At 50.1% G+C, this 25,919-nt stretch overlaps 1 protein-coding gene across 4 annotated transcripts in view; it reads left to right on the forward strand.

The window, feature by feature from the left end:
• Positions 1–25,919, forward strand: part of LINGO1 (leucine rich repeat and Ig domain containing 1) — a 152,300-nt gene that overhangs the window by 31,608 nt on the left and 94,773 nt on the right. For all 4 annotated transcript variants that reach the window (XM_088172358.1, XM_088172356.1, XM_088172355.1 and 1 more), the window contains one exon: positions 20,816–20,858. The gene's annotated coding sequence lies outside the window, so the exon portion shown is untranslated. The remainder of the gene's footprint in view (positions 1–20,815; positions 20,859–25,919) is intronic.

Genomic DNA, 25,919 nt, shown 5'->3' on the forward strand with positions numbered 1-25,919 from the left:
AGTGGGGTCCTAGGCTGGTGCTTCCCACGGCATCTCCCTGCTGAAGGAGCACAACCACTGTGTTCCAAGCACAGAAGGATGCAGGGGATGGCAATTCCACCTCCACTCCTCGGTCGGGGCTGGGGGTGCCGAACTGCATTTCTCCATCTGCCAGCCCTGCCTTGTTGGCAACCTTAGTCCCCCTTCCTCCACACCCCATCTCCCTCTGGAAAACCAGCAGTAACTCTTAGTCAGTGCTGTCTCATGGACCATTACCTTGGAAATCCCAGGGAGAAGGGTGCTTGCCCGTGGTCCTGTGTGGCCAATGTCATCCTCTGCAGCCCATCGTCACCCTGGCACTGCTGACGTGGAGGGCAGGGCCATCCTCACCTCTTCCTCACTTCTCTGGGATGATCCCAGCATCTCGCCTGTGCTTTTTATAGCCCGTGCTTCCCAGCAGGCTCACCAGCTGACCTGGATACAGCCACACCGCATTTGGGCTGAGCTCCCCTGCTCCCTCCTTGTGCTGGGGTGGGCTGGTTTGTCAGTGCTCGTCGGCACCCCGGGTTGCTCTAACAAAGACAGAAGCATCCGTCATCCTGCTCTTGCGTCAAGCATTTCCAGTCCAGGCTGGGTAATAAGGATTGCTGCGAGCACGCGCCGCCGGATCTCTGCTCCACGGGGATCCCTTCTCTTTAGCAGGTGCTTTTTCTCCCAGATGCTGTTCTGCAGAGAGGAAACAGGGACAAATTAGCATCCCTGGCATTTCTGGCTTTCCCCACTCCTTGCCTGCCAGCTTCCCCTCCCTTCTCTTTTTAAATAGATTCAGGTCACGCCTGGAATTAGGGCTCCCTGAACTGCAGTGAAAGAGCATTTAAACTGCTTACCATCGATTAGATGGAGTAGTTGAGGTTTGGTTTGTGCCCCACCCCTGTCCTCAGTTTTGGATGGGTGTTCACAGCACATTACTCCATCTTTCAAGGCCTTTGCCATCATGGGCTGCTCTTCCCTGCACAGGTGGGTCTGGGACCCTGGAGGCTGCTCCCTACTTTGCACCCCGCCAGCAGCCAGCTGCTCTCGACACAGAGACCTTGCAGGAAGGCATTTTATTTAGCCGGCTTCGTTTATCGCAGCGCTCTGCCTGGGATTAGACACAGATAAGACGATCAATAAATCCTCCTCTTGGCTGAGATGTGCCGTGAATTTTTTGGGAAATGGTAGAGAAAGGAGGGCACCCATTCAAAGGCAGCAAGACTGGCTGGAGGTGAGGGAGGGGACAGCCAATGCTTCGAGGTGGTGGCACAGAGGGGACCCTGCCGTGATCCCGCTGCCAGTTTTTAAGAAGACATCTGTATGTGGTAGAGGAGAAAAGAAACCCCGCGCTGCCGCTGCGGCTGGTGTGACTGTACTGCCCGAGAAAGTAGGTCAGGCTGTGCTGCAGAGCCCCCAGCACAGCGGGACACCCACCTCTCCCAGATCCCCTCAGCTCTGCTCACAGCCGGGCACAGCCAGCCTGGCACCAAAGGCAGCCGCTGTGGGGCTGGGTTGGGAGCAGCCCCTCACCCCGGTGCCCGGGCGGCTCTTTGGTCCTGCCCTGGTGGCTCTGGTGAGGGTGGCAGCGTGGGCTCCGTGCAAGAGGAGAGGCAGAGCTGGAGGGAGGAAGGCAGGAGGGAGGGGAGGCTGTGCTGCATCTTCCCTGCCTGCATCCTTCAGCTGCTCTCCTGTCTCCAGAGAGGATTTGGCTGCAGGAGGGATGTAGGATGCAACCCCAGCATCAGAAAGGAGCAGCTATTTCTCCCTCTCCCCAGAATTTTTGGGTCTTCCACTATCTGGGGGTGGGCAAAGCTCAGCGACACGCCCCCTCCCCCCTCCCCTTCCTTTCTGGGACTGTTCTGCATTGTCAGGGAGATTTGGGGAGGAATTAAAAATGGTTAAAGGCAGAGGCTAACGCCAAATCTGCAGGGATTTTGGGTGTCTCACATGGATTTCAAAGCCTCCTCAGAGGGGAAGGGGGAGCAGTTCAGACAAGTGATGGGGTTCCTGTGGACAGGGCTCGGGCAGGACTGGAGGATGTCCTAGCTTGGCCCAGGAGGATGCCTCGTTCCGTCATCACTCCCAGGAAGGTTTCTTGGCTGCTGGAGAGAGGGGGAAATTAGGATGTGTTTTCAAGACGGAGGTGTTCCAAATGCAAATCCAGAGTGTCTCTCCTGCGCAGCACCGTGCTGTAGCTGTAGGAACACGCTGGGAGATGGAAGGAAACTTCGGAATTGCCTTTGCCACTTGACACAGATGGGCTGTCTCTCCTGGGCACTTTGTGGGGAGGGATGCTGTGGGGCTGGATCACAGCCACAGGAGCATGGCTTGCTGTAGCTGGCACTGCCAGGCTCAGGGGGGATGACAGCCCCATGCTAACATGGCTCTGGTGACACCAGTGCCATGACCCAGAGGCGGGCAGGGACACTCTGTCCTCCAGCAAGGACCTGACTGATCTGAGAGTGCTAGTGGTGAAGATGCAGTGAGCTGAGCGAGGAATAAATTGAGTGTGTACATCACAGGCAGGTCTGGGCTTTATTGATTTTCAATGAAAGGCTGTGTCATGAATTTTTCTTTCCCACTGTATTTGCTGGAAAGTTGCATCTCGTCTCCAAGCATTAACCACTAACTAGAGAGCTCATTTTTCGCCCCCCAGGAGATGCCCCGGGGGGAGGCAGGTTTGCACATGGTCTTTTTAAGCGTGTGATGGATGCAGCAGCTTTACTAATCCAACACCAGAAGAGAAAGCCAGTATTAGCAGCGGAAAATGTTATGTCCAGCAGTTCAAGTGACTTATTGCCAAGGGGATGAGCGTGTGATGCCTCTTATTTGATGGGCTGCTCCAGGATCCATCTGGGAATGGTGTCCTGCTGTCCCCAAGAGGGACGGGGCATCATCTGGGTGTTGTCACTGCTTTTGCTGGTTTGCCTTTCCTCTCAATGACAGGAGGACTCACAAAGATAAGGAACATATTCCCTATGGTAAAACCCTTTGGGAAGCTCCTGTTGCATCCTGCTTTTAAACTGGTGTTCAGAATTTGGAGCATCTCTTTAATCTTGAAGTCATTGTTTTTAAACATTAAAGAACATTTGGGAATGAGTATAGCATGAAATGTTTTAGGAGACATTTCTCCCTATCTTCAGAAACTCTTACAGATCTTTGCTTCTTTATGAATGTGTTGAGGACTTAGGGGAAAGCACTGAAACCAGCTGAGGGATTTAAAAACAGATAACCAATGGAGAAACTTGGAGAGGCTTAGAATGGGTTTGTCTGGAAAGGAGGTAATAGAGAGGAGATGTTTGGCTAGAAAAGAGGTGATGGAGAGATGTTTTACTAGGTTGTGGGTAGCACTGTGCAGTGAGATGTGCAGCTTGTGTCCTCACAGGGAGAGGCTGGGAAACCTTGCAGGGTTGGGAACTTGGCTGGAAATTCCCTGGAAGGGTTAATTCTGGTGCCTGGATATAACTGGATGCACTGAAGCTGAAGTGGAGCAGTATGCAAATCTATCCACTTTCATAAACTGCTTAATTAGGCGAATGTTAATGAGACGTTAATTACTGTTGTGCCGGCGAATCCCACGGAACGGAGATTATGTTTCTCTTCAAACATCCAGTCTTAATTATAACTTGTGCTTAATTCCACTGTCTTGCTTGGGACGGAGCTGGGTAGGGAGGATGAGCGCCAGCTCCCATGGCTGCCCGCCTGCAGAGCATCCCCCATCCTTGCCCATGCCATGGTGGTGGCTCTGGGAGATTGGGGATGGAGCTCTGGGAGCAGCAAGGGTGGCTTGGGGACAGTGGCTGTGAATCCTTCGCTCGCAGCTGTCTCCTTGTGCTCGGGTCCAGCCCGCCAGCAAATCCTTTGTGGACAAAACCCTTTGTCCTTTGTGGGTTTGAGAAGCCTTCGTGAAGTCCCTGTTGGTGCCCTGTGCACTGCAGGGATGCCACATTGCTCTGCTCTGGAGGTGCCTGCCCCAGACTGGTCAGACTGGGGTAGGGAATGTCAGCATCCAGCATGTGCCTTGTCCTCTCCTTCCTCACTTTCTGTTTTTACCTGCTTTGGTCTTCCAAGTAGGACTGCAAATGCATTCTGTTGCCTGTGATTTCTAGTTCCTGTATGGGTTTCTATGGCAAATTGCCAGAGGTCTTGCTTCCAGAGTGCCTGGAACACATGAATATTTTTGAAGTATGGCTTCCACTTGGAGATCAGCAAGAGATCACAGCAGTGATGAGCAGAGAAATGGCATCCCATTTTCAATTTGAATACCTATTATTATTATTATTATTATTATTATTATTATTATTATTATTATTATTATTATTATTATTATTTTACAGGGGTTTCATTAAAGTTCAGGATTATATAGTGCCTTTAAATGAGGTATTAGTGAGCCATGGACTCTACATCCTTAGGGGTTTTTGGCTGGTTTTCCTCTGTGCTTTGCCGGTTTGCTGGAACCTCTGGGCTAACCACAGGGCTCTGTGGGTCGTTGCTTATTGCTGCTAGCTGGGTGGCAGAGAAGACAGCATCCTAAGGCTGAAACACGAGGTTTGGGCTCCATCAGAGCTTTTTTGGTATCCCTGTGGAAGATTTCTTCCAGTGGCCAGGCTCTTTTTCCCCAGGAAGGTGTTTGCTTTGCCACTGCTGGTGGTGGGAGAGCCCATGGGCTGCCTGCTCCACTCCTCCTGGCACGAGCTTCACAGGATTTTAATCACACATACACTGGTATCTGCATGCTCAGAGCTTGTCGCCAGAAACCTGCAGTTGGGAGCAGTGACAATCCTCATCCCAGGCCCTCTCTGGTGGCCGGCGGTGGCTCGGGAAGCTGCCCCGGGGTCAGAGTCACTTGGATTTCCTCTGCAGAACGCGTGTTGTCCCTCGAGCGATGATTCTCTCCATTGGGTATTTTCAATTACAAAAGGTGTCAGTTTAGGTTTCGTTTCCTGTGCTTTTTTTCTTTTCTTCCCTCTGTTCTGACTCTGCTGTTTGATTTTCAGACAGGTTTAATATTTCCTCTCCCAGCAAGCCGGCAAGCCCTGGGGACTTTTGTGGGCGGCTCCTTTGATGGCAGGCAGTGTCCCTGTGAGAGGGATGGGCTGGAGGACCAGGGGCCGACAGGATAGGGGTGTACCCATGGCACCACCCACCAGGGCTCCTGCATGCCTTCTCCAAAATCATCTGAACGGGGAAGTTTTCATCTCCTAAAAAGCTTTTCTACCAGAAGAAATGTGTCCAGCAGCCAGGGAGTTTTGCCTTTTTTCTTCTCTTCTGCATTCTGCATCTCTCATTGTTGAAGCCTCTGTTAATTCATTAAGAATTAATTAATGGCAATTTCTTCAATTTTTAAAAATGGCAGGATCTAGCCACGTACCCACTTGCAGAGCTGCTTGCTGCTCCCTCCTCCCCTCTTGCAAATCTCCAGCAAACAGGGCCCTGCTGCACAGTCAACAGCTGCGTGGGAGGCAGAGCCAGCACTGTGCACACGATTCCAACCAAATACAGAGTATTTGGGAAACATGGGGACACCAAGGCCAACTCGAGGGGGACCCAGGGAGGTCATTGTCTGTGTTGAGCCCCCACTGCTAAGATGCTCCTGTGTGTCGGTGGCTTCTGTGCTGCTTTTCAAAGCCCAGAAAATGCCACAGGCAGGACCAGGTGCTCCAGTGCAGCCCCCCAGGGTGCCAGTACCCGGGGTGGGTGCCCAAGGGGAACATCACAGGCAGACAAGCAGGCAAGAGAGGAGAAGCTTTCACTCAGTGTTCTGCCTGCAGCTGCTTGTCCCTTCCAATTGCTGAGCCTAGCACCTGCTGGCTTTAAAATAAAATAAAAGGAGGACAGAGGAGAAAGGAGGATTTGGCTAAACATCTAAATTAGCCTTATTGTGCTGGGAGCTGAACTGGGCGTGGGGTAAATCCATTCCTGCAGCACAGTGTGTGTGTACTGAGTGAGATGTTGAGGGATAAATGACTGTTTTTTATACATTATCATGGCCTGACAGCCGTGAGGCAGGCAGAGTCAGTTCAAAGGTGATAAATGAGAAAGTTTGAGTTAACAAAGTGTAGTTGTCTCTCATTAGGGGGAAAGGAGTTCCCTTCACCGCCAGTCCTTGGGCTTGTGCAGTTGGGATTGCTCTTGTCCTTCATTTTGCTTTTTAAAAAATGCTTGATAATTTGTTTTTTACTTACCTTTGCTTGCCAAGTCCGTGGTATGATACATGGGTTGTGTGCTGGATGTGAGGTTCTCTTGCTAGTGCTGGGTGTGTGCTTGGGGATGCTGACGGTGGGTGGGGATTCTCCTGGGGATGTCAAGGCAGGGAGATGTGCAAAAGGGGCTGCTCGGGGCTGTGGGAGCAAATCTCTTCTCCCCTAGGCAAGGGAGGGGGAAGAAGTGTCTCCCTGGCAATAAGCCAGAACCAAGAAAGCAGGTCTTCAGCAGGAACCTGCAATATTAAATAGTCTTTTAATGAAAAATACATCTGCTGTTGAGCTGCCTCACAGCCCGAGATGCGGGCGTGCTCTTTGGTTCCACAATAGTTGCTGCAGGACCTTTTATTTTACAATATTTGAAACAAAACTGGAATCTATTTTTAATTCTTTCCCTTTCCCCCTTTCAGTTTTCTCTTGCCACTCAGCCATTGTGCTAACCCTGCAGTAAGGGTTTGGGAGAGGCCAAGGGACAGGTTGTATGCCCAGTTTAGAGTAGGAGGACATCCCTGCATGGTCCCTCTGCCCAGTGACCCTGGCTGAGGCTGTCCTGCTCAGAGCTGCTTTGCAAAGACAGAGAGAGCTTTGCCTGGCTGCCATTTAGTAGTTCTAGCTTTTCAAGGAGGAAGGGATTTTGTTTTTACTGCCAGATTTGGGGCAGACCAGGCAGGATCTCCTCAGCCTGGATTTCAGATTGTTTTACAGCAATCCTGCCCGGAGGCAGAGGTAAAGGCTGGGTCACAACACTTAGTTTGCTCTTTGCTAATGCTTTTCATGCTGGAATTTCTTAGCAATTCCTGGAAAAAACAGCCATTGCAAAGCTTATCCTGCTGGCAAGGAGCAGAAGGGGCTGGGGAGGTGGGCTGAGGTCCTGTGCAGGGTATTTGCTGCCAAATACCTGCCTGTGGTACATTTTAACATCCCTAACAGTGGTGTTTGTGTGTTTTGGCAGTGTCTGGCCCTGCCAGTGCCATGGGCAGCCCCCCAGAGCTGCCTTGCCTTTCCTGCCACCCACTGCCTGCAGCCACAGAGGCCCCATTTATCTAGAGCAATGAGCAACTTTAGAAAAATAACAATAAAGAAAAGGTATGTGAGAAACATCTGTGAAATAATAACAAGATCCTGGGGATGGAGCTGCTTTCATCTGGGAGCTCTTTGTGAACTGCGGGTTGTTCCTGTCCCTTGTTAGAGAGGGAGCTGGGCAGCGATGCCCGCTCAGATCTTTTTTCCTTTCAAGATCTCCCATGGCATTCCACAGGCTGGCGAGCCTGGGCCTTGCCAGCACGTCCCTCCTGCTGCCCGCTGTGGAACTGGTTTTTAATCCTTCTAATCAGCCCCACATCCAAGCCCAGCAGCAGTGGGAGAGCTGGGTTCATCCGAGGCTGTCGTGCCTGCCTGCCATCTTACATCCCAAGTGAGGAATATGGCAGGGCTGGGAGCTATGGAGTGTGGAAACCCCATGTCTGGCCTAGCTTTGTAAGGCTGAGCTGCCAGCTTTGCAGCCAGTCTCCTCCCAGCCAGAATAGATGCTGCTTTATGCTTGTGCCAGGTCTGGTCCAGACCCTTGGGGAACACCCAAGCACTGCAAGTGCTGGCAGGCACTGTGTGAAAATGTCCATCAAAACTGCGAAAAATCTGGTTTGGCCAAGCTAAAATACTTATGGGACTCTGTTGAAACATGTGGAGGTTTTTGATGCTCCCGCATTGGTGCAGAGGAGTGTGGACTCTAAAGACTGGTCTAGAGAGAGCTGCCCCCATGAACAGCCTGTGAGCAGCCCCAGAGCAAAGTAAAATATAAAATATATAAATATATATAAGTAAAATATATAAAATATATAATATATATAAAATGTACCACTGGCAGGAAGGAGGATGGGATGGAGGGCTCAGGATTACACATGAAAAGCCCACTGCCAGCCATGCCTTGGGCAGAGCTGCTGTTTCCACATGAAGCCCACATTGCTCTGCTCTGCTCCAGTGCCTGCCTGGCTGTTAATGTGTGGTTATTTGCACATGGCTTGTGAGGGCTTTCAGTGTGGTCCCTGGTTGGACTTCTCCTATAATAAAATAATTTGCTGCTCTGGAGAGAGGCGCTTCTGTGAGTGAGGATTAAGGTGTATTTCTGTGTTTGCCTCTTGGTCTGTGGCATGCAGGGATGTGTGGGTAAAAGGTGCTGTGTCTGATTTTGAGGCTCAGTAGTTGAAATGCCTAATATTGAGCTCAGGAAATGAGGGATTTCTGCAGATTGCTGGAGGTGAAAAGTGGGGCTATGGAGGAAGAACGGTGTCAGGCCCAAGGTGGGCTGGGGGTCTTGCAGGCTTGTTGTCACCTTGGAAGTGAAAGGAGTCCTGCTCTCCTGAGCCTCTAAGAGCATGTTTGGACACCAGTGAAATCCATAATGTGATTTCAGGTGTGGATACACACATTTACACTGCAGTATATGAGAGCAGGATGTGGTCCAGGGCCTCCTGGGGATGCAGGAGGCCAGAAGCAGAGTGCTTTTAAGGCTAATGAAGACACCCTAGAAGAAGATTAGCTTTGCAAGCAGCATTCCTGTGTGCTGGAAACAGGGGTATGATGAAGTTCACACTAAGCCCTTGGAGACCTCTGGAGCAGGAGTGATCCACGTGTCACAGCTATTATTGGAAAGGGTGGCTTCACTGCCTATCATCTGGCTTTGCTGACTTAGCTCCAAACACAAAGCATCTTCTCCTTGGCTGTGGCCAACCCACCTACTTGGAGTGGGTGATGATTTGTTTGTTCCTCAGCTCAGCTGGAAAAAATTAGTGTCCTTGTGGGAGGGTGGGAACAGAGAGCATTGCAGGGTGGCATCTCCTGAGGAAAGAAGCGGATTGCTGGGTTCAGGAGTTCAGCTGGAGCAATGTTCAGTGTCCCACTGCTGTCTCAAGGTGGTCCTGTTGGGCTCCTGCAGGCTGTGTGGGGCTGGGACAGCACTGCCTGTGGGGTTTGGTCAACTCATCCCCTCCAAGATCTCGAGGGAGCCGTACACAATGGCAGAGGCCCCCATCTTCACTCTTGGGGGGTATGGGGGTGCTCTTGCTTGGCCTGAAGCTGCCCAGAACAGCCAGGGTCTCCTCAGTGTGCTGCCACTTCCCCCACGCTCAGCCCAGATCGGCTTTCCCGGTGCTGGTGTGGCACAGAATGAGGCGTAGTTCCCTTCTTGGCTTCTGATGCTGTCAAGAAGAAGTGCTTGTCATGCTCCTGATTGGGATGGGAAGCATCCTTTGGACTTGGCACTGTATCCGTGCATCCCTGCAAAGCTGTGCTGCTCGTGGGGAGGCTCCCAGGGCTCCAACAGCAGCCGTGCTGGCAGTGCCTGTGGCTGCCAGCCCTCCTGCTTCTGCTGATCCAGCTGCAGATTCCCCTTGGTGCCACCACTAACATAAATCCCCGAGTCCCTTCTGTGTTAGACACAGACATGCAGTGGTTGCTTTGCAATGAATTCGGTTTTAGGGGCTTTTTAAAGAAAAAAACTGGAAATCATGCCTTTGGCCCCAGAACTGCTGCCCAAAGAACAGGAGCAGGAAGGAGGGGGAAGGTGCTGTGCAGGGAGAGAAGAGGTATCAAAGGGAGATGAGGAGTGTGGGAGGGAATGACTGCCAGCAGCCCCACCACTGCCAAGGCTGAGGAGATTTGCATTTGGTGTGCGATGCTGCTGCCCTGCTGCCTCTCCCTGGTGGGAAAGCTGTGGAACAACTGGAATTCTGATTCTCTGGGGACCTGTGAGAGCAGCATCACTCCAGGTCAAGGATTAAATCCATTACAGAGAAGCACTTGGGGGAAAGCCCTGGATGCTGATGCATTAAAACCATTTCCTGTGGAGATCTTCCACAAGGCAAGCAGGGAGAGGGATCGGGCACAAACCCGGCCCCAGAACTGCTTCAGCACTAATGGCTTGCTCAGCAAGCTGGGGGCATCCAGGTCATCAGCCTGGTGCTGGCTGCAGAAAAAAAAACCTGCAGCCCTTCTGAGGCCAGAGGTGGCTGAGACCCTTCCCCTCACCGTGCCCCTGGGTCCTGTGGAGCCAGGCTGCTGCTCGGCCAGCAGGTTATCAAACCTCAGGAGGATTTTTCCAGCCGTTTCTGTTCCAGCCACAAGTGTTGCACAAGTCCAAAAAAAACCATTTAGAGTGATCCTGGTCAGCTCTGACCACAAATGGTATCTGGGTCTCTGGAAGGTCGTGTTTCCTTGCTGTGCTCCGATGCCCAGCTGGGACAGCTGCCTGCACACGAGGTGCAGGCAGGTGTGCTGTGCCACTTTCTTCCTAGGTGTTGCCTAACAACTGAGAGGATGCAGAGAGCCTTAGAAAACTTCCCAGATGATCAGCCTTTTCCCAGAATGGGTTCTGGAGTCGAAGCAATCAGCCATTCTGATTTGCTTTGAAAAACATGTATTTTCAGTATGCATGTATTTTTCCCTTCTCTTCCCTTCCATCTTGCATCCCCACACACTTCCTTTCATTCCCCTCCTTCCTCCTCCTTTTCATGAGCTATTTTCAAATGCCAGGAAGGGCGAGATCTGAGGGGAGGAGGAGTAACTGAAAGGAAAAAAAAAAAAAGGGTGGTAAAATTATTTCACACATTTATGGGAAAAAAAAGAAAAAGAAGGTGTGGGTGTGGGGAAAGAGAACAGCTCCAGTTCCCAGAAGACAAAAAGCAACTTCATTCATTTCCCAACGTAATTTTATCAGGTAGGAAGGCTTAGTTACATTTCTGCAGCCCTGCAATTCCCAGAAATGGTCTAAGTTGTCCTTCCTGCTGTGTCGTCCTGACCTGGCACAGGTTTGGTACTGGGAAACTGGGGTAGGAGGATGCCAAATGGGAGGAAAAGAGAGGATGAGCTGCTGGAAAAACGTGGCTTTAATTAAGCCAAACCTAGCCCTGGGAAGGGTAGAGGAGATGTTGCAAATATCACCAGCTTCATAGGAAGCATTTTTTCACACAAGGACAGTATGTTGGATGATTTCCCGTGTTTAATAAATAGGATTAAACCCAGCAACAACAGCTTTTGCTGGGAACTAGAAGTTCGGGTTGTGATAAACTTTTTAGATAGCAAAATCTCCTTATGCTCAATTGTTTTTTCATCTCACTGGTAAAACTGAAAATAACTATTTTGGCTTGTGCAACCATTTTTGAAACGTGATTTGTTTGTCTTACCGTGCCTCTGACTCACAGCTACTGGAAAAGGGAAATAACCCAAATCCTCAAGGAAGCTTTTCTGAGTAGCTCAGTGCTGAGATGCTGGAGGTAATGCTGGAGGGCTGATGCTCTGGCTGTCCCATATTGAAGTTCTGTCCCCTTCAGGCCATGGAGCTTTGGAGAAGGCCCTGGACAGGGGGAATTTGGAGATCCAGCAGCAGGCATTAGCCTGCCCATCTCCCCGTGGGTGAGCCTGGGATCTTGGAGTAGGCTGGCATTTCACACCTTGGCGAGGGTGACATTTTCTTTGCAGCTTTTCCATGCTCGGAAGATGGCATTTCACCCCAAGAGGAAGCTGGTATTTATAAGGCAGGGCACTGGCATTTCATTCATTGTTACCATCCAGTGATTCAGACAAGGTCTCTTAGCCAGAAAGGTCAGCTGGGTCTCTGCTGTTCTTAGCTGCTTTTCTTTCTTTTTCCTTTTTTTTTTCCCTAAGGGGAAGAGGGAAAAACAAAGCCAAGTCACATGCCAGAACTGCTGATTGCTATTTTTCTTGCCTTGAAAATTAAGGTGTGCCAAGCTACATAAAAGCTGGGACTTTTCAAAGTCCATCTTGCAAGGGTGTCTTTGGAAACATTTTTTATTTTGCTTTGAGTTCCAAAGGTGCAACCCAGAGCCTGGTGCTGGGGCAGTGTGAGTGGGTGGCAGCAGCGTTTGCCCCAGTGCTGTGCCAGTGCTCACCATCACCCCAGTTCTCCTGCATCATCCTTTTTCTTGGAGCTGAAGCCCATGTGAGCCTAAAACTCCATCTTTTCTGGCCAAACACCAGGTTTTGCCCCCAGGGTTGAGGAGAGGGATGGGAAAATCAAGTGCAAGTCCCCTCTGTGACTATAGGGTTCTTGTTGGACTGGGGCAATCTAGACACTGCCAGGGCCTGGGAAACATAAATAAAATCAATAAGAAGCTGTTAAATTGTGCCTGAACCTCACAAGGAACGGCGTAGGGAATGCTGGCTGCAGAGATGTATCTGCTGCCACTCTGCGGGCTGTGGCACATTCATTAAGCATCTTTAAGATGGATACACCCCCCCAGTTCACCTCCTGCAAAAGCCTGGGAATTTATTTCCTCCTGAGCCATGCCATCAATCACTGGTGACGGCACCGCCTCGGCACCGCGTGGCTGAGCCGCGGAGCAGCTGGAGAGGCATCGGGCTGCCTGCCCTGCCACCCTGGAGGGGGCTGCCTCACACCCCCACAGCCTGGCTCTGAGGAGAGGGATCCCATTCCCTTGCTCTCTGCACAGCTGCTGGGGCAAAGGCTGTCTCATACCACAAATGCATCCGTGCACCTTTCCTGTGCTGTTCTGACCCCGCTACCTCATGCCACAGCAGCCTGTCCCTTCTTCTCTTGGCCATCCAGCACTGCCTGCATCCATCTCTAATCCCCACGGGCCAATGGCTCAGAGAGGACTTGATGGTCTCACCTCCTCTTTCCCCTCTGTGCATCCCCCTGTGATCCTGGCCCCTTCCTTGGCACCCTGGCTCTCCTCCCAGCCCAGTGCTTGCTGGGTGGATGCTGGGAGCTCCCAGGGCCTTGCACTGTGCATGTAAATGTTAGAGCCTGAAGTCTGGGCAGAAAAATTTTGCCGTGCCTGACTTGATGCCTGTAGCTTTTATCAGAGCAGCCAGACAGGAGCAGGACAAATCCAGCGATCCAGGGCAGTGTGGGGGATGCCGACTGATGGCTGAGCTGCTTTGCTTCCCCTCCCTTCTCCGCCTGCTCTGTTAGTGATGCTCTGGACTGGAAAGATGTGACAGGCCCACTTAGCAGGAGGAAAGACCAGCTGGAGGGGGCTGAGTGACTCCCCTGCCCTGCACCCAGCACCCTCTGTCCAGCCCTGCCCGGACCCTGTGGCTGCCCCTTTCCTTCCTGGTGCTGACATTTCACCCTCCAGTGCATTCAGCTGTCAGCCAGGCTGCACAATTCTTCAGTTTATGCAGAGGCCTCAGTTTTACTTCTTCCTGCAATTTCTTCTGATGCTTTTAATTTTTCCCCACTATCAGCTGGGAACCTACAGATTATCCCATAAGAGCAGAATAAAGACTTGTCAACCTTTCTTATGTGCTCCTTGAGATGAAAATAACTTCCTGAACCCCTTATAGTGCTTTATTTTCTGTCACTTCTGCTACTCTAAGTGTAATTTGACTGACTAAAGGATCTTGAAGCTAAAGGTAAAAAAAAGATAAACTAGACTAATAATAATAATAATGGTAAAAACTTCTCCTGAGAGGCTGATAAGGGCCTGGAGATTCATACACTGGCATTGCCTGCCAGGGCAGGTGCAAGCCCAGCTTTTGTTCCCCAGCTCCATAAGCCAGTGCTGGGGGTGGGGACAGCCGGTCTCTGCAAAAATGGGATGTTTTTCAAGAGAAGAAAGGTATTGTGTCCCCTGTGATATGGAAATGAGTGGGGAGGTAAGGGCAGGGAGAGAGGATTTCTGATGGTAATGAGGTTTTACATTGGCTTTCTTGCCTTGCCTCCATCCCTCCCTTTCAACTGTAGGATGGGGTTTCAAAGGCTGTTGTATTCTTTTCCTTGGATTATTTGTCATGTTTTTTTTTAACCTTGCCTGTTGAGGTTTTTAAAGATAAAAGGTGGGAGCCGCAATGAAGGAGAATTTTCCTTCCCCTTCATTGGAAGGGCTGGGAGATCCTGGAGGAGTTAAGGTTACTGATGTGAGGATGCTATGAGCTCTCATCATCAGGTTAGATGGACTTGGAAATGCATTTCCCATCCTGTCCCACAGCCTCAGCATGGCCAGAGAGGGATGTGGCCTGCTGACTAGAGCAAAGGCTGGTGCCAAACCTGAGACCATGGTGGCTGTGCCATCTCCAAGCACCGTGTCACAGCTCTGTACCACTGGTGGAAACCAGCCCCTCCACAGTTGTACTCTACTTTAACTCTTGGTGTTGCTTGTGGCACCTCCTTTGGGGAAACAGCCTCGCTTTCCCTTGATGCAGCTGAAGGCTGAGTATTGCTCATTTCTAACTCAGCTGCTTCAATAATCCTTGTGACTGTCCAGCAGTCAGCCTTATTTCAGTCCACGTTTGCCTAGATTCCAGCTTCCAGCCACTAACTCTGGTCCTGCTGCCTTGAGGAATGCTCTGTTTTCCAAAGCCCTTCCTCATGTTCCTCAGCTTCCTAGCTGTGCCTCTTGATGGAACAGACTGGACACAAACTTCCTGTGGAGACAGTTTCTGGTAGAATACTAAGGCTTGGGCTGAGTTCAATTTGTTGTGTAAAACACGGGCTGTTTGCTGAAAAGGTTAACTTCCTGCTCTGCAAAACCAGTGCTGTGAGCCCATGGATGTAGCTCCCGGGAACAAGGTGGGGAGCAGAGAGCTTGGGTCAAGGGGGACGAGGGGGCGTGGATGGATCTGAAGCTGTTCCTGGGCAGTGGCAGGGTTGCTGTTGGCTCTTTGGTGCCACTGAGTTCCTGCACAGCCAGCAGTGCAGTGAGAGCCTCGGGCTGAGCTCCCCTGTCAGTGCTTTTCATCTGTTGTCGATCTGAGGAACTTCACTGGACATCCCAGGGGAGCTGCAGGCCCCTCCTGTCCCTCCTGTCTGTCCTGCCCTGCAGTGAAGGACCACTGAAATGTGGCTGCTGATTCAAATGAGCTCTGCCAGGCTGCCGTGGGTCAGGAGGGCTCCCAGCTCAAATTCACTCTTCGGGCAGGAGCTGCAAGCAAAGATGCCTCATGGTGAGCTGTGCTGGTGTTAATTCCGGAGCTCCCTTTCTAGCCAAAGGCCTTGAGCTGTGCTGGTGTTGCTCCTCCCCTGCCCAGCAGACACTGCTGCTCAGCTGTTTGGTTTTATCCTTTCCTAATTTTACAAGAAGTGACAGTAAATCTATTCCGTATGCACAGGACTGTGTGGGGTGTTTAAACAATCATTTGCATCTAGATGTGGTGATGGCTTTGGGGTATCTCCTGGCAATGTGGGTTGGTGCAGGATATATTATAGTGTAAAAGTTAACGCTCAGAGTCTGATATTCAATCTGCAAGAACAGGAGAGCATCTGGCCATGAGCTGTGCTGTGTGGGGCAGTCCCATTGCCTATGGGTTCCTGGGGTGTCACAGGTGTCACCAAGGGGTGTCTCCTGTCAGACCTTCCTGCAGATACTGCCATTGAAGGGCTCCCAAGCACAGCCAAGGGTACCTACAAAGCTTGTCTACACATCCAAAAAGACCATTATCCTGGGGGGAGGAGGAGGACGAGGGGGACATGGCAGAGGAATATAAAGCTGTGGAGCAGAGGATTTATGGAAAGTTAATGGGCGTTGAATTGGCATTATGCCCCAGCAAGTTTTCATTTCCCTGGCTCTGTGCTGGCTCATCCCCAGAGCAGGGAGGGAGCAGGATGCACCCATAGCTGAGGGCTGTGCCCCAGAACATCATGGCCAGGGAGTGCAGGTAGCCAGACTTTGTGGCCCTGGGACCTTGAGCACACAGCAGGTGGCAAAGGGAATAAAGCAGAGGAAAATGAGGTTGCTCACTGCTGCCCCGTGGGCGATGCTGAGGGAGATGCTCCATTTTAAATCAAACTCAGATCAAAGTGGAGATGGCTCCTCTGCTGCTTGGGGATGCATAAGGTTGTGTCTGAGCTCATAACATAAGGGCAGCTTTTACTACTTAAAGCTATCTCCTTGCTCTGCTTCAGTCCTCAATGCCCTCACAACAACCCAGTATTGGCTCTGCTTCATGTTCCATTGGCTTGGAAGAGCTGGAGGGAGATTGCCATGGTTTCCCCTCCAGGCTGGAGTGGCAGCAGGGCTTGGCCTCTGCCTGCTCTGAACTGGGCAGGATGCTGGCTCTGTAGGAGAGTTATTTTTGAGGCTTCCTTTTTTCTAGCACTGGGGTAGGGTATTCCCCCCATTAGCTCAGCCTGCACCCCCAGGGTAAGTCTCTGATGAGGAGCCAAGGTGCAGCAGGGCTGGGGACTGGCAGCACAATCCAACCCTGTGGAAAGAACTGCATCTTCCTTCTCCATGGGGCAGAGAGAGGCCAAAGCAGAAATGCTCCAGTGTTGTTATTAGGTCTCTGGCTTAGGGATAACAGCTCTTCACCTGTGCCTCTTGAGCACTCTCAGAAGCAGCACTGATGCCTTGGTTTTTAGCTTTTATAATTTTCAGAATCTCTGCTGCTTAGTGTGCAGCTCTGAAACTTCATATTAGGTGTTAGTTCTCTTCACAGGGGAGTCGGACAAAACAATTCCTTTCTAGCCAGAGAATCAAGGACAACTGGTACCCAGAAAGCAGAAACAACGGTGAGGGAAAGGGGGCAAGGCAGGGGGCTGAGACTTCATAGCCTGGGGCTTTGGGTGGATCATTGACCCCAATGTGTAGATGAACCAAAACTTATAAAAGTGTAAAACTCGTGACCAGGATCTATCTGGGATTTGATTTGGGTGTAGCCCCGGCCGGGCTCTTGCACTGCCCAAGGTGAATCCTTTCAATAAATTCCTATTTTATCCGTTTTGCTCTGTCTAGTCTCTGTTCCAGGTCAGCCTTTCCAGGAAATAGCACCATGACTGCTTAAGACCTTCCCTTTGTCCCCTGTGCCCTCGACATGCCACCCTGGGGAGGGCTCAGTGGTCCAGGAACGTGACAGCAGTGCTTGGCATAGAGTCAGGAGCATCCTTGATGGGGCATGCTGGGTTTGGGAGCCACTGGTGACGGGTCAGCCCTGGGCATGTGGCTGCAGGTACTTTGGCCCTGGCATCTGCATTCACCCTCCTTCATGTTCCCCACAGAGCTCAGAGCTGCCTGGAAGAGATATGGGAGCAGCAAGGGGATGTGGTGAGATGGTCACAGGCCACACCCTGCTTGGTCCAGTGGTTTCTGCAAGACGTTTTTCCTGCTCTCATTGCCTTGCTCAGGCCTGGATGGATGAAATGGACTTTACAGCCCCAAATCCCTTAATCTCCAGTATACTTAGCAGTATTAGCCAGACTACAGAAGTCATATACACAGTAGTTGCACTCAGTGGAGGGCACTCTCACAATTTCATGCTGGAAGAAAATGTGTTATTCATTTTCCCTTGTCTCCCACCCATCTATGCAGAAGTACATCCCATGATAGGGATACGTTAAACATACAGAGAAATGTCATAGCAGAAATACAACCTGCTCTCCTGGCAATTAACCCAGGCAGCCTTGCAAAATCTGTGCAGGGTGAAATCTGCTCAAAGTGGAGCCTAAAGCTTCAGCACATCTTAGCTACTAATGCTAAGCAAGTTAGGCTAAGCAATTAATATCCTTTACTTCTTTACAGCCCTCCCTTTGTTTTTATTAAGCATCCCTGCTAATACATTTAGCAAAGCTCACAAAGCCTTTCAAAAAGCATGATCAGCTTCCATAATCTTATATACAGAATGATCACAAGCACCAGACCTAAGAGACTCAGAGCTAGTATGATTACCACTGGGTGGAGCAGGAGGTTATAAATTCCTGTGGCTGTAGATGACCACCCCAGGAGAGTTTCCCACTAGTGGTGTTCTCCATCTCTTTTTCCTCCTTTGAACACACGCCGCAGTTCATCCCCATTATGGTGGACAGTGATTATAGTTTTTTCTATCAATTCATATATGTTTTAATACTTGATGTAAGTCATCATGTTGTGATAATTTCCTTACCAGCATAAAGATTAATTCCAGTTGAAGTAGGTAACAAGTCTTTAACTAGTGTATAATTAGACTGTAACAACTGGCGGGACGTAACAGGAACTGTATAATTAAAATCATACCCTATAATTCCACTAAAGTTACAAATGCAAATATTCGAATGATTACTTGTATCTACAATAATATCACCTACCCACATAAAACCACAAAAGGTCCTTAAGAAAACATATCCTTTTCCAATATATGTAAGTGCAGTTGCAGGGATTTCATTTGCATGTGTTTCAAAATGACAAACATTTTGCTCAGTGTCAAGACATGTCTTGGGGTTTCATGGTGTTACTTTTACAGGTGAATCCTTGTTGTTCCCATATACTGTTTGTCACTTTGTGGTATCCGTACTTTATGTTCTACTGGAAAGAGGATGCCTTTATTGTGATTTAGTGCAACAACTGGCTATGTGCTGTACACTGAAACATTATATTATTAAGACAGAAACTGTGACCTTATTGTTTATGAGGTCATAATTGGCCAAATACCACCAGGATTGAAATTCTCTTCCAGTTGTGTTGTCCCAAGCTACTTTTCAAACCTCTGTGGGTAAAGTGCTGTGTTCACCTACCATTGTAATTGCTGCCACTGTGGAGTGCATCCACAGCTGAGTGTGGATACATCTAAGAGCTGGTGAAAGATTGCCCTGGACCATTCCAAGTGCCTCTACAATCAGCCAGTGGTCTCTCTCATTAATTTTCTCCCACACAGAGAGGCAATATATCAGATAAGAGCCATTGATTAGTCCCCAATGCTAACAGAGAGGATCGCAGTGGGTGTTCTAATTTGCTTAAATCATTTGTTGTTGCACTTAGTTTATTTAGGAGCACTTCAACATCGATAGCATTAGGACTCCCAGTCCTGTCCCTGTAACACCAGTTGCATCCCTCTTTGTTTGCTTTGAAGGGGGATGAGCAGAGAAAGGGCAACCCAAAGTCCTGGGTCAACACTTCACAAGTGATGTTAATTGTATACTATTACTTCTTAAACTATTATCTGTCATCACGCAACAACTGGTATTAAGTCTTGAGCAGCAGCTGGTATTATCAAGGCAATGAAACCTGTCCTGCTTACCTCTGCCCCAGGCTAAGTTATAAACCTTATCTGATGGACACCAGAAAGCAAGAGCCTTCCTGTCAGGTGTTTCAGGAATTGGGAACCCTGTTCCTATATAATCTAGGAAAACTATCTTCCCTTTGGATTTGTTAACTATCCACTAATCCGGATCATCCATCATTTTTATCCTTAGCTATGCTGTAGCAGTAACAGAGTCAATAATACCAAGACTAGTGAGATATCCCATTCATTCTTAGCTGATGTAAGAGTTTTTCTAGGAGTCAGTCATTTGTCAGTTGGCTGGCTTGATGGGAGAATGGTATATCCATCTTTCTTTTCCTAAACTTTTAACAGCAAAATAGGAACATAATAAGATGGTATATGGTACTTTCCACTTAGCTTCCAGTTTGTATTTTCGTGAGAACATCTTAATTAAAATGACATCTCCAGGTTTTATATCACGGACCTGTATTTCCAGAGGTGTGGACTGATACCATTGAGCATATTCTGTTATTTTCAAACCCCTCCTGCATATATATGATATATTGTGTCAACCATTCATCAGATGAGACCAGTTGGTGTCTTAACTGAGTATTCCCTTCTTTAATGAGGTCCTGTGTCAACCTTTCTTGTGGGAAAGGCTTCTGCCCAGCCTTGTAACTGATGTATTATCACTGACAAGTGTATTCATTGCTGCTACATCAGCCAAGGCACTTCCTTCCCTAATTTCTGTAGTGGCCTTGGTATGTGGCTGGACAATACATTGCAGCAATTTCTCTGAGTACCTGGGGCTGATTCCAGCACTTGTGTATTTCTTCTCCACTTGATACTTTTTTCCCCAATGATGTGAAAAATCCTCATTTTTTCCATAGCTTTGCCATTGTGTGGCATACCCTGAGTGCATATCAAGAGTTTTTTGGCTCGTTTCCCTTTTCTCAGTTCTGTACATGTCAGGGCTACCAGTTCATCCTGTCCTTGCTGGGAGTGTGCACTAAGCAATTAATACCCTTTATTTCTTCACAAGGTGAGAAGCCAGTCCCTCATCTTTACAGCTGGGTGTTTGTACATCCCATGCCTGGTGCTGCTCCTGTTTGCAGAGCTGATAACTGATGGCAGAGAAGACTTTACTGTCTGAGGAATACTTATGCAAACAATCACAATGGCTTAATAGGGAACACCCGGAGAAATCTCCAAAGAAAGTGCCGTAAATTCCCCTTCCCGTGGATTTATGGGCAGATTTTTCACAGATATTTATGGTTTCCCAGGTGCGTTGTTGTGACTCCTTAGCACAGATTTGCATGGCGTGCTCCAGGAGCTGATGAGAGGGGAAAGTTGATGGGGCAGCCCAGTGTTCATACCGGGATGGTAATGATGGAAATAGCTCCTTAATCCCATGGTGAATTCCTCCTGTGTGTGGCAGCTGTACCTCTGCCAGCACCAGCTGAGCACCTGGGGAGGCTGGCGAGTGGGGCTGGGTGGATTTAGGTGGCTCTGATCAATTTAGATGGTCCTGATGCAATGAAGGATAGATCACCTGCCACCTGTCTGAATGTGCTGCCCCATCCATGCCTGCAGGGCTGGGCCGTGCCAACATGCCCCTCCTGCTGTCCACAGCCAACCCATTGAACCCCATCTCTTTTTCTCCTCTTTTCCAGGTTCCTTGCCTCACCAGCAGGTCCTTATAGGATTTCAGCTCTGGTAAGTGCAGTTGTATTTTCTCCTCACTGAGTCCACGTCTGTTGCAAAGTGTTGTGTGGGGTTGGAGGGGCACTGGGGCTGGGCACCACAACTGCTCCACGGGCAGGTGGAAGAGCCTGAGTGTGCCCCTGTTAAGGTGCCAGCTCCTGCTGCATTTTGCTCCAGAATTATTTCCCCTGTGTGTGAAAACACGCTGAGATATGTCTGTCAGTGCCCTCCCATAATCCATGAAGGGAAACACTGTGGGCATCTTTAATCCTCCCTGGGTAAACTTTGTTGGATGGGAACTGAAAACTTTGGTGATTGGCATGATGATTGTAATAAAAGCTGGGAGGTATTGCCCTCTTGACGTGTTCTCTTTAAAAAGTATACATTTATAAAAAAAAGCAGCCTCTTTGATGTTGTCTGTTGGTTTGATAATTAAGTCCTATGGAAGGCACTGACATCAGCCATGTGCTCAAGGATTTGCCACTGATGTCCCAGGCTGCATGGCCCCATTGAACTTGAGGGGTTTTCTTTTCTTTAGCTGCAAATGGAGCCTAACGTTATTGAAGAGAGGATTGTTACAGTGATCTCAGGGTTTTGGGGTGCTGCTGGCATGACCTTGCTCTGAGACAGAGCTGCTCTATGACAGGGACAGCATTGTCTGGGACATATCTAAACATGGCAGGGGGCAAATGAAGGTTGTGGATCCTGGTGCCTAGGGAACTGCCCTGATGTCCTCTCCTTGTGCATCCGTCTCACCGGAGGGAATTGGGCACAGTGTGAACTTACCCCAAAAGCTATTCCTCACTCCAAAACTGTGCAGGGACTCCTGATCCGTGATGCTTTGCTTGTGACCTTGGCAGCCTCAGCTGGGAGCAGCTCAGGCCCTTGGGAAAGCTGTGCTGTGTGGAGGAAGCACCACTGCCATAGTCCAGCACATGGAGAAACTCCAGCCAATAGATGAAGCAGTCAAGAGATTTTTCTGTGTAAGGGCTGTGTAACATCAGGAAGTGAACATACAGCTCTGTCTTCCCAGACAATCCCTGCAAGATCAGGGCCACACTCCCTCCAGCAGCAAAAAGCAAGTGTATGATGCTGCAGAGTGGAGACAGGCAAGACAGGACCCACTGGTTCTCTGAAAAGGGGAGAAAGTGGAAAATGGCCTGGAAGAGGGGGCAGTGGGGGAGAAGTGGCCATGGTGGTAGAATTGCCTCTCCTGACACAACGTAATCAGCTCATGGCTGCTTCTCCTCAATCCCCTTACACCCCTCCCGTTGCACATCTCTCCCCAGACGTGACCATGTGTATTAGCAGAGATAAAAGCTCTCTTCCTACTCGGGCTCTTCTCCCCCAGCATGCTTAATCATGAGCCAACGTGGCAAACAGCATTCCTGAGAGAAGCCCCGGGCTTGACTCTCCACTCTCCCTGCTGCCTTTTGCCTCGGCTCCCACTCTGCCCCGCACCCCGGGGCTCCCCGCACACCCCTGCAGCCTGCGCAGCCATCACGTGCCTCTGATAAATGAGCTTCATCTGCACCCAAAATTAATCACGTTGTCATGCTGGCAGAGGATGAGGCAGCTGCGCCGAAATGCCTGAATCCCTGGCTAATTTATCACAGGGGCTGGATGCAGAACTGCTCTGCAGCTCCTGCTGCATGGGGACATGCTCCAGAGAGGCAGATGGTGACAAGGAGCTGGGAGGCCTGGGAGCAAATGCTTGGGACGACACATTTTTCTCCTCCCCAGAGCTCAGCCACTGATTTTCAACCAGGAGAACCTGGGGGGAGATTGTCTGTGCCCAGGAGGGCTGATGATGCTGGTGATAGCCTGGCTCCTCTGAGCCACCTCAGACCTGGAAGCTGGTGGGTCCTCCTGTGCTGGAGCATGCTCGGGAACCTGGAGCAGAAGACTAATGAGGGAATTATTCCAGGATTTCCAAAGCCATGATCTTTGTGGATGGTGGAAGCAGGAGGCACCCAGCCACACTGATGTGTCTTGTTCACTTCATTGCTCCGGTTTTGCTCATCAGAAGCAAAGTGTTCACTGGCTGTGCCCGTGCTGCCTCTGATGGGCTGAGATCAGCATGGAGAACCAGCTCCAAGCCCAAGGGATTCCACTGGGCCAGTTCCTGGTACAGGATGTCAAGGATGGGGACCAGTTGTGATGTTTGCTCCTGGTGTTGTGCATCTTTCTGGGATCCACATCATCCTGCTTGTTGGTTGCCAGCTGCTCCTCTCCATTTTCAGTGTGGGGTTGTTGGGCAAACTCTCTTCTCCTAAGTCCATCCCTAGGACAGACATGGATTTCTCCAATACATTCACCTTGCTTGTCTTGTGGTAATTAATTACTAATTCCAGACCAGACTCAGCTCTGGAGTGCTTGTTAACTAATTGGATGCCTTCCAGCAAATCCCAGCAGTCCCTCCTCGATGGGAAAGTCGTGCGTTCCTTGTCTGCTTCCTGATTGCTTTGTCCCCCCATAGTCGATGGGAGCACCTTGGAAGAGATCCACTGGGGCTGCTCTCCTGGAACTAGCAGGGGGCTGCTGACAACACAGCAGTTGCTCCCCTGGGAGTGCATAATAATGGACTGCAAAGCAAACCAACACATAGATGCCCTGTACAGTGACTGGTGGCATCCTTTGCTGAGCTCCCAAATGCTGGAAGAGGCTGGAAATCTGCTCTGCCCACTGGTCTCTCAGGGTTTCACACCGACTCTCTTTGTAGATGTTGTCAGATATGGGTTTTTTCCTCACAGCCTGGCAGAAATGCTGGAAAACTGTTGTCCTGTGCAATCTGAAGCTCTTCATTGCTCACGCTTTGCTGTCATGGGGAGAACTGGGCCCATGTTTTTAGAGAAAAAAGGCTTTTATCAATAAAATTGAGCTGCTGGTGCTCCCAGCAGCTTGCCCAGACAAAACATGAATGGCTTTTGTTAAAACTTTAAATCTTAATTTAGAAGGGCATGGACTCCCTTCGATCAGCCATAAGCTGGTATTCAGATAAACATGGTGATTGTTTTGTGGAGGGTGAAGGGGTGTTTTGGTGTCCTGTGCCTGAGAGGGCCCTGTGGGGTCTCTGGCCACTGGGCACCAGCAGTCAGGGGCAGCTGAGCAAGAGACAGTGGAAAGCTCAGTCTGAGCATCTCTGAGCCTCCTGCTCAGACCCTGCAGCCTGCTGGGCTGATCCAGGAGCTCTCCTCCCTCCTCACCTGCATGCTTCTGAGTGGATTTTGGGGCTGGGCTGTGCTTGTGACTCTGTTTCCAAGCTCTTTGGAGAGGCAGATGTGTGCGTGGCTGTGAGCAGGAGACATGTCTGGCCTGATGTTCATCCTTATTTCAACTCCCTCGAGGCCTTTGGGGGATGATGCAGCCCTCAGTCAGCACAGAGGAAGAATTACAGTTCTCTTGGCTCAGTTGCATGTTCAGAGTGAGCTGCTGCCAAGGCAAGGGCTCCCATGGGTGCCACCCCTAACCCTGGTGGCATGGTGATGGGTCTCGGTGGTCAGCATTGCTCAGCCTTGTTGGTGCTGCCTTATTTTTTTCCTATGCTCTTATTTTTTTTAAGTCAAGGCTACAGCTGAGGCTTTGTAGGCACCCCTTTTCCAAAACGTGACTGTTTTGTGCCTGATGTTGAGTGGAGAGGCCAGGGATGAGCAAGGAAGCAGCTGAGATGGGATGTGGGGAATTGGAGATGTGTGGTGACACCAGAGCATGAATTGGTCACACAGACTAGGAAATAACAGCTCGGGTTTCCAGAGAATGTGTTGAGAGAGTGGAAGGCAGCGCTTCTGGGATACTGGGATCCCCCAAGAGGTGCCTTTGCTTGGGCTGTGTGAGGAGCAGTGCTGAGGGTCAGTCCCAGGTCTCACAGAGGTAGCTGGGCTGCTGCTGGTGCTGGGACAGGGCAGCACCTCCAGCCACAGGGAGGCCTGGGCAGCCACTGCTGACTCTGCTCAGCATTTACATCCCCTGGGCTGGGAGGAAGCCCAAACACTGCTCCAGGAACAGCAGAGAGAGGCATCCCCGGGGCACATGGGGTGCTCCAGAGATGCTGAGACACCTTGGCAGAGGGAAACACTTGTCTGCCCAAAGAAAAGGCTTTTCCAGACTCTGTCAGAGTGTGGGGAAAGCCTCTTGTGGCTATTTTGAAGCACTTTGTGGTTGGACGTACCCAAGTCTTTTAGGACTTGGAGTACAGTTTCTGAAAGGACCTGTTCCCTAAAAATTCAAAGTAACTGACTCTGCAGATCCCTGTGTACCAACAGGCAGGGCAACACTAAGTGTGTCATGGCAGGGCTGACACCAGCCTGCTTTTTCCTAGGCACAAATAACTATGCCACAAATTGCATCAGACTTTGCTATCCATTAACAATCTGCTCCTTTGATCTTCTGTCAGTGTGAAGGAACTGGAAGTGTTTCTTTGGGTCTAGTCCAGCCCCAGGGTAGTAAATTGGACATCTCCTGTCTCTCTGTCTCTTGTAGAATCCATAGGGATGTAATGGATTTAGTGGCATCTTGCATTTCCTCTGTCAAGGCACAAGTAATGGTATTTCACCTTGGCACCCAGTGGTGCAAAACCCCTGCACCCACATTTTGGAGGGGGCTGTGCTGTGAATCCCTACCTGTGCTCCTCTGAGCTCAGCCTTTGGGGGTTGGGCATGGTTTGTGAGGGGTTGTGCACGGTTTGTGTGGGGGTTTGGCATGGTTTCTGTTTTCTTGAACCACCACACTCTTGGACAGAGCTGGAAGCACCAGCCTTGCTGGCACGCTCCAAAGACAACTCCAGGGAGCTGGAATAACCTGGTGTGACTCTGCAGAGCCTGATTTCTAGTCCCTGTCATTTAACACCCAGCTGTTGAGATCTTTTATGTGTATTCAAATTGAGACTTGGCAGGCTTAGGTAGCAGGGAGCTCACCTCCGTGACCAGGAAGATCTGTTAAGCTCTTAAAGCAAACTCCATCATACCTCAGCCAGGATGGGCAGGGATCTGAGCACGCCAGAAATGCTTTCATGGGCTGAGCTGGTGAGACTGGGTGGGAAACTGCTGTGTTACTGCTGGTATCCAGCCCATGGGC

This window comes from Sturnus vulgaris, chromosome 13 (assembly GCF_052056855.1).
Source record: "Sturnus vulgaris isolate bStuVul1 chromosome 13, bStuVul1.hap1, whole genome shotgun sequence".
Taxonomy (NCBI): domain Eukaryota; kingdom Metazoa; phylum Chordata; class Aves; order Passeriformes; family Sturnidae; genus Sturnus; species Sturnus vulgaris.